Genomic DNA, 9,346 nt, shown 5'->3' with positions numbered 1-9,346 from the left:
TGGACTTCCTTTAGTTCTACAAATACTACAATGAGCTGAATTTTGCTCCCGGCTCCTGTGAAGGAGTGGGATCTATCAGATTTGTTCTGACCTTGCTTGGGATTGATCATATGAGTGCTTTTCAGTAGGTGAGGAGGAAGGACACCTCTTGAAAAAGATGCCAGGCTGTCTCTCCTTGGCTGCAGTGTTGCTGTATTCTTTATGAAATCTCATTACACTGGTCACTGAGTCAGTTCAGTGAATCGTGAAATGCATCCCCAGTTTTGGTTTTGAAGATGAGAGACAAAAGGGCAGTCAGACCCCTTCCTCACCCTGAACTCTATCCAATAGATTTATCCAGGGGCAAGACTGGAGTCTAAATGATCCTGCTAGTGAACAAGTGTCATGGATCACAGCTTCATCTGTCCATCCCATGAAACTGAGAAATGAGGAATTATGCATTTCAGGAAAAGAATGATGAAGTTTTGTTACTTGGCAACTGTAGCTCCCACACATTTTGGAAAAAAATTGAGAACATCCTGTACCTCAGAGAAATCAACCAGCTTAGGTGAGGAGGAAGGGAGCTGGCAGCAGATCTCCAAAACTTTGAGCTAGAAAGATCTTGTGGGGCTTCTGGAAGCAAAAATTGCTTTATGTCTTCATGCTCCTCAGCTTCTCTCCTCCACGTGACTGTCTGCATCATTTTCTGGGCTCTTCATGGTGAAATAATCCATTGTTCTGCCATTTCTGTCTCGCAGAGGCATTTCACAGCCATCTGAATGGGCTCTAATCCACCTGCCAGCTGCAATCAGCACACAGCATGGCTGCACTCCTGTCAGCCAAGATTTGAGCGCCAGAAACAAAAACCTTCAAAAGAGGAATCAGCAAGAGATCTGGATGTGAAAACTGGCAAGGGGGCAACCAAACCTGAGGTCTGGTGAGTGTACACAGAGCGATAGCAAACCCAGGCAACAAGGCCAGAGTAAAGTTTGACTTGCCCTCTGCAGTGGCAGCTGACTTCAGACAAGAATTCAGACATGATTATTAAAATAATAATTTAGGGTTTCAGTTGCTGGGAGCCAGTCTCCAAGGTTGAGCTCAGCAGATGGCTGTGTAGCTGGACCCCAGATAATGCATTTATGCAGTGGTTCAGCATTTTGTCCAGTTTTGTTACTGACAGCTTTGCTGTGTGAAATCCCATTTCTCTTTCCTAGGTTGCATATAAGAAATCCAGTGGTTTCAAAGAGCAGATCTTAAGTCTCCAAGACAACCCTGCAGTAACCAATTAAGTAAAAGTAAGATAACAAAACTACCATGGCAAGAACTGATTGAAACGGTCTGTTGATTCAAGGAATGAGATTGCTATAGTGGCAAAGATGTCTTATTGCAGTCCTTGTAAGGTCTGGCTGGCAATGCAGTCTGTTCTGTGAAATTCCAGTCAGCTTCACGTAAAATCAATGACAGTTGGGTTGTTAATACCCAGTAGTTCATTTGGAATCCTGTTTTTTTCTAATTACATCATTAAAAGGACATGAGCTAATCTCACTGCAGCCCAAGGAGCTGGAACAGCCTTGCAAGAGCCTGTCTCTGAGACTCAGATATTAAAGCACTGCTCACAGGTCTCCCAGAGTGGGGACAGGTTCTGGGGTATTTTCATCATGTGCATAGTATAACAAAAGATCATAGGAAATAAATGTGAGGGAGATAGAACTTCTTTGGCTAAACCATTCCTGATCACAGGGTGTCTCACCTCTTCCAAGGCTCCTGTGATGGTGCTTTCATCTTCTCCCCACACAGTCTAATGTGAGCCCTTCCTAATTGTAACCAATATATCTCCCTTACTGCAACCTATCACTTCTTGTCCCCTGGCAGACACAGATGATAGTTTATTACCTTCTGTACTGCACTTTTACCCATTTGAAGGGTATTATCATGCATCTCTTCCACTTCCCCCAGACTAAATCAACTCTTCTTTTTTCTGTGCCTGTTTGCAGGGCTCGTTTGCTGTACCCTTGGTTGTTCTTGCCACTGTCCTCTGGACTCTGAGCTCAACAGCCAGAAGTCAGGGGCTGGGGGCCAGGCAGTGTGCTGCCATGATGAGCACAGAGCAGGTACTACATGCAGAGAGTGTGTTAGGAGGCAAACAAGTGTCTGTTCTCACATGATTTGCCATCAAGCAAATCCTCCACCATCTCCAAGCACTACCAGAAGGGACAGTGTGCCTACAGTGCTTGGCAGAGATGTGATCAGATGAGGCTCACAGCCCTGGGGTGAGCCACAGCCCTGGGGTGTCCCTGGCAGTCCCCCACAGCCCGAGTGTGGTCCCACCACCGCACGGAGCACAGAGCAAAAGGAGGCTCGGGGACAGAAATCTGTGTGGCTTGAGTGAGGAGCAGCAGAAGTCCAGTGCCCTCAGAGCAGTGCAGTGACCAAAATAACAGTCTGGAAGTGAAGGCCCATTACCACTTGGAAACAATTTGCAGTGGACTGGGAGCTCCTGTGGTGATGGGGAGCAGCTGTGTCCACACATGGTGGAGGGAATGTGGCACTTGGGAGAGTGCTGCTTGTACCTCCATGAGGTTGTGGGTGAGAAAGGTGGCAGCAAATGCTTCACCCTTTCCACCAAGAACAGAGGAAGGCTCACGAGATTATGTGCATGGCAACATTTGAGCTTGATATGGAGAAGGCCTTTGCTTTCCAGGCCAGTCACGTCAAGGTGTGCAGCATCTGTGTGGAAGTGCTGTGTGAGAAACCACCAGCACCAGAGGAGGTTTGGGATCCCTTCCAACTGCAACCACACGTACTTCTTGTCCTGCATCTGGCAGTGGAGATGTGCCAAGTAGTTCAATAAATCCACCATCAACTCCTGTCCAGAGTGCCAAGTTATATTCAAGTTTGTCATTCCCAGTGTGTACCGGGTAGAGAAGCAGAAGAAAAATGAGCTGATTAAAGAATTTAAGCAGAGTGGGGAAAAAGCCCTGCAAGTACTTGGAAAAAGGGAAAAGAATGTGATAGTTTGGATGAAAGTGTCTTTGGAAGGAAGTTTTGCAGGGAACAAAAGGGCTGAAGGAGGTAACAAGGTCCTGCAGAAATGTTAGGTTCTCTGAGCAATTGCTCTGTATGCTGGAATGCACAATTGGGAACTACTCTTCTCCAAACACATTGACTGCCTCTACACTATGGCAGGAGACCAGGCTCTTTGTTTCACTGTCAGCTGAGCTATTTCCATGTTCTGACTCATCCACTGCTGTTTCTACACAGTAAAAGCAGCAGCATTTGCAGCATTGTTCAAGCCCTCACAGGTGAACACAATTATCAGGCAAAAGTTTCCCTGCAAGTTGCACCAGTCATACTGAGTTTTTCACTTTTCCCTTTGTGGGTGTTGCCTCATGTGTGCAGCTCTGAGTATGTTCACGGCATGACTATGGTACTCTAGGACAGAGGGACGCAAGTGACAGGAGGCCACAGTGATCATGTCCAAACCTGCCTTTCCTCAGGAGCCTGGTGCCTCACAAATTGTTTCTGAGTTAACCTCAGAACTATTTATTGTGCTGCCTTCACCTTTCTGCACTCCCCATGCCTGTTGTGAGTGCAGCAGTCACTTCCTTCTCGCTGTCCTGTGTAGCTCCTGTTCACACAACCTTTAATTGCTTCTTCCACATTCCCTTGAAGAGCAGCACTTACATTTTATTTCCTTCTGGATGGAAAGTATAATTCTTTTCAGCTAGTTTTCTCTTCCAGTTTTGTTAAATCCCTGATGAGTTGATCTTAAACTGCTGAGCCTTGCTTTCCTCTTCTATGAGACAGGACAAGTGCAGCACCCAGATGCTTGTAAATCCTGTCATCTGTGCTGCTGCAGCAAAAGGCATTGTCATTGAACACATCTTACAATGATTGTGTTGCCATCAGCTGGGGATCTAGGAGGCAGATCTTATTGGAAAGTGCTGCTAAATACGCAGAGAAAAGCAAATTTTGAATTCTCAAGGGTAAATATTATTCCAGACTCTCAAAAAAGTTGTGATTTGTGAATCAAGGTGTGGGAGGGTTTTTAGTGGTGACAGTGCCTGGAATTTTTCAGCAGCTTTTTTTTCTCTCGTTGAGGCTTCTCACTAACAATCACTAATGGTCATGGCAGCAGCTCCATGGGTGTCCTGACAAATGGAAGAGCTGGGGCAGAAACTCTTTGTGCCCTCCAGTGCACTCATTACTGTTTTGTCTCTTCTATTCTGTTTCAAGCCATGGATTGCCCTTGTATCCTTACGGAGCCATTCCACAGATGAATGAACAGCTGCTTTCTGATTCTCAGCAGATATTTCCCCTTTGTTACAGTGTTCTCACCAGGTCTGGTCACACTCCCTCATATTCTGATATTTCTGGCACCCTGTACCATCTTAGGAGAAATAAATTCATAAACTCCCTTGCATGCACACTGTGTCCACTTAAAAACCAGTCCTGTGGTAAAAAATCTTCAGTTCTGCATTCAGATAACTGATGCTCTATGAAAGCAAGTTACAAATGAAGTTCCTAAACAGAATTTAATATAACATTGTTGTTGCAGTGACTGTAACACAGTGCAGATTTGATGTTTTCAATCCAGAGTTACAAGGGCATGCACTCTTATCAGTCTATTTGATTATAAAATCCCTATCTCTGTTGTACTGTAGGAATTGGGGTAGCTCAATTTGCTGGTTAATAAACTCTCTTGGATATCTATAGGCCTTTTATAACATCTGGGACTTCTTGAGTTTCATGGTTACCACAAAGCTATATAGAGCTCATTCCTTCTATTCACAGGTCGTTGTGCTAATTAACATGAGATAGATGCCTTTGGGCATTAATAAACAGGTGCAGCCCTAAAGTGTGACAAGAAAATTATTTTGACTGGGACTTTCCAACAGTATATTATCAGAGGGGTTTGTATAAACAAGTCAGTGCTTGTTGGAAGGAAGCATGGGTATGGGACTTCATTCCTGGCTGTCATCCTCCTTCAGAGTCCACAAAACCTAAGGCAGTGGATCTCTGAAGGCTGAGGCAGCTTGCCTGTGTCTCTGTGCAAACTGTTCTACAGTATTCTGTTCAAGGACCCTCCAGAGTCATGAATATGCCAAGTCACTCCAAGGTATTACATGAAAAGAAACCCTGGCACCAAGTTCTGCTTGCCAGAGGCTTGCAGACATTTAAAAATGCTGTCACGCAAGCCAAGATACAGCTCCAAGTTCTTTTAGCTCCTGAACTGATCAGACAACTGCTGAATGCGATAAGGCAAGGACTTAAGGTCATAATGGACTAACAGGGAGGGGAGAGAGACAGTAGACAGATACCAGGTAGGAGGTGCAGATTTAAAGCTTTGATGTTCTCTCCTTCAGTGGAAAGAGTGGATCCGAGATTAGCAGCATTGTGCTGAGTAATGGCATTATCCTGCTCAGAACACCAGGAGATGCAATTGTTGTGAATGTCACTGTGTGAGAGTACTTGATGGTCCACTCACTTTGCTCTGTTTGAAACCAGATGAATATCTGAGACCTGGATTGCACCTTTTATACTTCACAGTTGGAGCTGGTTATTGTTTTCAAGCAAAATGCCTCCTTGCTGGAGTGGCACTCCATTTCTTGTCCCAGAGCAGGAGTGTGGTGTAAGCCAGCAGCTTCCACTGAAGGAGCATTCCTGTCCTAGCTGTGCTCTGACTGTACAGCCCTGGTGCAACACTGTCAGCATCACAGACATACCTCAGACACAACACTGGACAGCACACCTGAGCCTCCTTGTTTTCACAAGCACGGCAGAGCAGGAGAATGAGCAAGACTCTGGAGGGATTCAGATGTGCTCTGTACATTCCAGAGAAGCTTCAGTGGTATATGAGCTCTTTCCAATGTAGCACTAAGTGATTCACATCTCTCCTGTTACTCATTGCATCTCCAGGGGAAGATGTGAGTGCCAGGAGTGGCTTGTTCTGGTGGCTCTCTCTAAAAATTATGTATTTAATTATCTTGTAGGAGGCAAGATTGAAAAAACAGTCTCACTGCTCTGGGACCAGAAATGAGTGGAATTTATCATGGATTCCAGGTCCTGGGATCCTGTTCATTTTGCATTCTGAGATCAACTTTGAGAAGACTCTGCTGTCTCTTACCCAGGCAAGCTCTTCCATTATTGTGACCACCAGCTGTGCTGTGCCAGGAGAGAAGCTGTTGGCTCTTGCTTTCACCCCTGGCACTTCTGCCCTTTGCTGCCACAGTGAAAAGTGTGTCCACAACTTCTGTCAGCCTTTTGAGGAAGCTTTTATTGGGCCGAGGTGAGGATCAGCACTGCTGGGGGATGGTGAGGCTCAGCCTTCCTCGGGAATCTTATCCTGTTCTCCCAGACATCCTTGCTGCTGCAGCTACACAGTGACCAAATCCCTGCATGTGCCAGGTAATGTACACACATCCTTTGTGTGTGATGTGTGAGCCTCCTGTCTGCACTGCAGGGCAGAGACTTCAGGCAGTGTCAGCCAGATGACTTGAAGATTCCCTTGTTGTTACATTCCTTAAAAAAAATTAAGTTATGGTGTGGGGTCACCCCGTGGTCCTGCTGTTTTGGGGACAGCTGTGGGGCAGCTATGCTGGAAGATGGAGTTTCACAGGGACAGGAATAGACATTTATCTCAGTCCAGTTCATTGCTCCTGGGTTAGAATATTTTAGGGCACCCCAAAAATCATGCCTGACTTTATGAATTTTCAGGGACACTGAACAGTGAGTGACTCTACTGCATTTGGGAGATATCCATCTTCAGGTATTCTCTTTATACCTCGGTTTTTTAATCATTCAGGAAGCAGCATTTACCTGCCTTCCATCACATTCACTGTTGTTGAGGGGGCTCCACTGCTGCTGCTGGGAAAGTGCCAGATCAGAGCTGCACCCTCGAGTGCCAGAGCTTTGGATAGCTTCTCCTTCACAAACCACATAGATCAAGTCAGGCTTGTCAAAGTGAACAGGCTCAGCACAAAGAACACTCTAATTCCACCTTGTGATGCCTTCATAAGGGACAGCTCCTTATTAATGAATAGATTTCCCACTCAGTGAAACACATTTCTGTACTTCACAAGTTGTAAAGGGGATCTGAGCAAACACACTGCATTGGGAACAGTGAAAAACACCCAACATGGATCAAAAGCATCAACGTGCTCATAAAAGGGAGGAGGGATTTATCCTGATTCATTTCAGGAAGATGTCATGAGTGTGCCACAGACAGACCATGCTCAGGGCTCCACAGGGGGTTGAGGAAGTAAATAGAGAATACAACTTAGAAACTGTGGGAGAAAACTCAGAATCTGTTTCTTGAGGCAAGACCATTTTTCTGGTTCACTGGGGAGTGCTCCAGCTTAATCAGGGATAATGACTGTTATTCCTGATGTTCCTGAGGAAAGAAATTAGTAGGACTGAAATGTTTACTTAAAGAAAATATATTCTGAATCCTATGAGGAGTCAGACTTCATCAAGACTTTGCCTTCAATAGCCACCAGCTCTGTATTCAATCCTCTCTAATACACTCTTAGGGTGACACAAAGCCTTGGGGAACTTGTCCTGGTCTTTTAGACAGTGATGAATTTATTCCTTAGATGGGAATTTGTTCAGCTCCTGTGTTTTTTTATCTTGACACAGATGGGTGCATTATCCATGGGAAGTTTTAGTGGGTTTTGGATACTTGCAGATATCCTATGCTGCTCTGTGATCAACTGGCAGTAAAGCTAGAGGTATTTCTTCCTCTGAGCTTTGAATGGTTATGCTTCCATTTCACTTTCCAAATCTGAACGAAATTAGAATTTCCAATTTCAAAAGCTCCCCCCTTTCCTTTATCAGCAATAAAGAAGAAATGGGAACGCTTGCCTGGCCTGTTCTGCACTGATCATTATTTTACACAAATGTATCACTAGGTTTCTCTTCTTCATAAAGTCTCTACAGACAGGCTTTTAAACTGTGCTTCTTCTGATAGCTTTCATTATTTTCAACACCTAACATATAATACTTTTATGTCTCATTTAGTGGAAAACTGCAAAGATCAAATTTCCGTTTAAAATATGAAGCCTTGTTAACAGCTTTTTTGAAACAACTAAAATAGAGAAGTCATATGAATCATTGCTTCTCTTCTATTACTTAGGAAAAAAAGAATAAATGTTTAGAAAATGTTTTCTGTCACCTTTTTGAAAGAACAATATTTCACTGACTGTAAAATATGTGCTTGTTTGCCTGCTGAGGACAAGATTGGTTGGATGGTGACTCAGGAGCCAAAGCAATTTCAAAGGAGAGGTGGGTTCTGTTTTATAAACACAAAAATCACAAGTGCTGTGTGTGGCTAGAACTGTCTCACAGAGAAATTGAAATTTTTATGATCCTAGAAGATTAAATGAGAGATTGGTGCAATAAATCTATTGGTTTAATGTATGCTTTGTTTTGGATAACACTAGAGAGATCTTTCGCTGCCTAAATCAAATGCTGCACTTTTGGTCCCTTTCCTTGTTGATTTTGTGCTGTGAGTTCAGTAACAGCCCAAGTTTTGTTTTGTTACTCCCACCCCCCAAAACCTGTGTATATAACCAGAAACACTGAAAATGTTAACATTTTTGAGTTCCTTAATGTTTATTCTTGCAAAGAGCTCCAAAACAGACCAGAAATTCAACAAAACCCTTTGTTGCTTTTCCACTGGTGCCATTTTAAAAATAGTAACGTCTTTATTGCAGCACTTCTGAGGGAAAAGGGGCTCCTTTACCCTTCAGCAGTCAGACAGATGCTCTTTGTGTGTCTCCATCCTTTGGCTGCTGCTCTCGCACCGTGCAGTTACTGCCAGCACAAAGCCATGGATGGCACGGTGGCGTGGGAGCTGTGGCAGACGCGTGCACAGAAAGAGGGACAGGTTCAGTGCGGCTTTACTCTCAGAGGAAAGAAAGTGCCCACAGTCACCAGTGCGCTGTCAGAGCAAATCTCAGGGAGGTTTAAAGCAGCTTGGAAGGACTGATGGAAACTGTCCCTGGTGACTACAGGTGACAGCAGATCCTCCTGGCTGCTCCTTGATCCCCTTCCACTCCCCCTTTACCACAGCAGGTCCCATGGCAGTTTAAGCTCTCCGCTTCCCAGGGAAGATGATCCCCCCAGCCCTGGGCATGTTTTTCTCCATGCTGCCACGCTGTCTCAATCTCATTTGGCTTTTGTTTCAGGGGATGGGGTCACGAAAGCCTCCTGGAAACTGGTGCTGCTCGAGGTGGCACACAGAGATGATGCCAAGTCACACTCTGAGACGACACCTCTGCCCCACAGCACTCACAGGACAACGTGGTGGCTGAGCTGGAGCAGGGATGGAGCCCTGGGAGGCTTGCAGGTGAGGGAGCTGGAGCTG

General features: G+C 45.0%; 1 pseudogene; it reads left to right on the top strand.

Annotated features, from left to right (window-relative positions):
• Window positions 1–758: 758 nt before the first annotated feature.
• LOC121332420 lies at window positions 759–2,991 on the top strand (annotated as a pseudogene).
• The last annotated feature ends 6,355 nt before the right edge of the window (window positions 2,992–9,346 follow it).

The sequence above is a fragment of the Onychostruthus taczanowskii genome, unplaced genomic scaffold (genome assembly GCF_017590055.1).
Source record: "Onychostruthus taczanowskii isolate IOZ18803 unplaced genomic scaffold, ASM1759005v1 scaffold14, whole genome shotgun sequence".
NCBI classification, from domain to species: domain Eukaryota; kingdom Metazoa; phylum Chordata; class Aves; order Passeriformes; family Passeridae; genus Onychostruthus; species Onychostruthus taczanowskii.
Note: the sequence above shows the minus strand (reverse complement) of the source record. Positions and strands in the feature narration are given on the sequence as shown.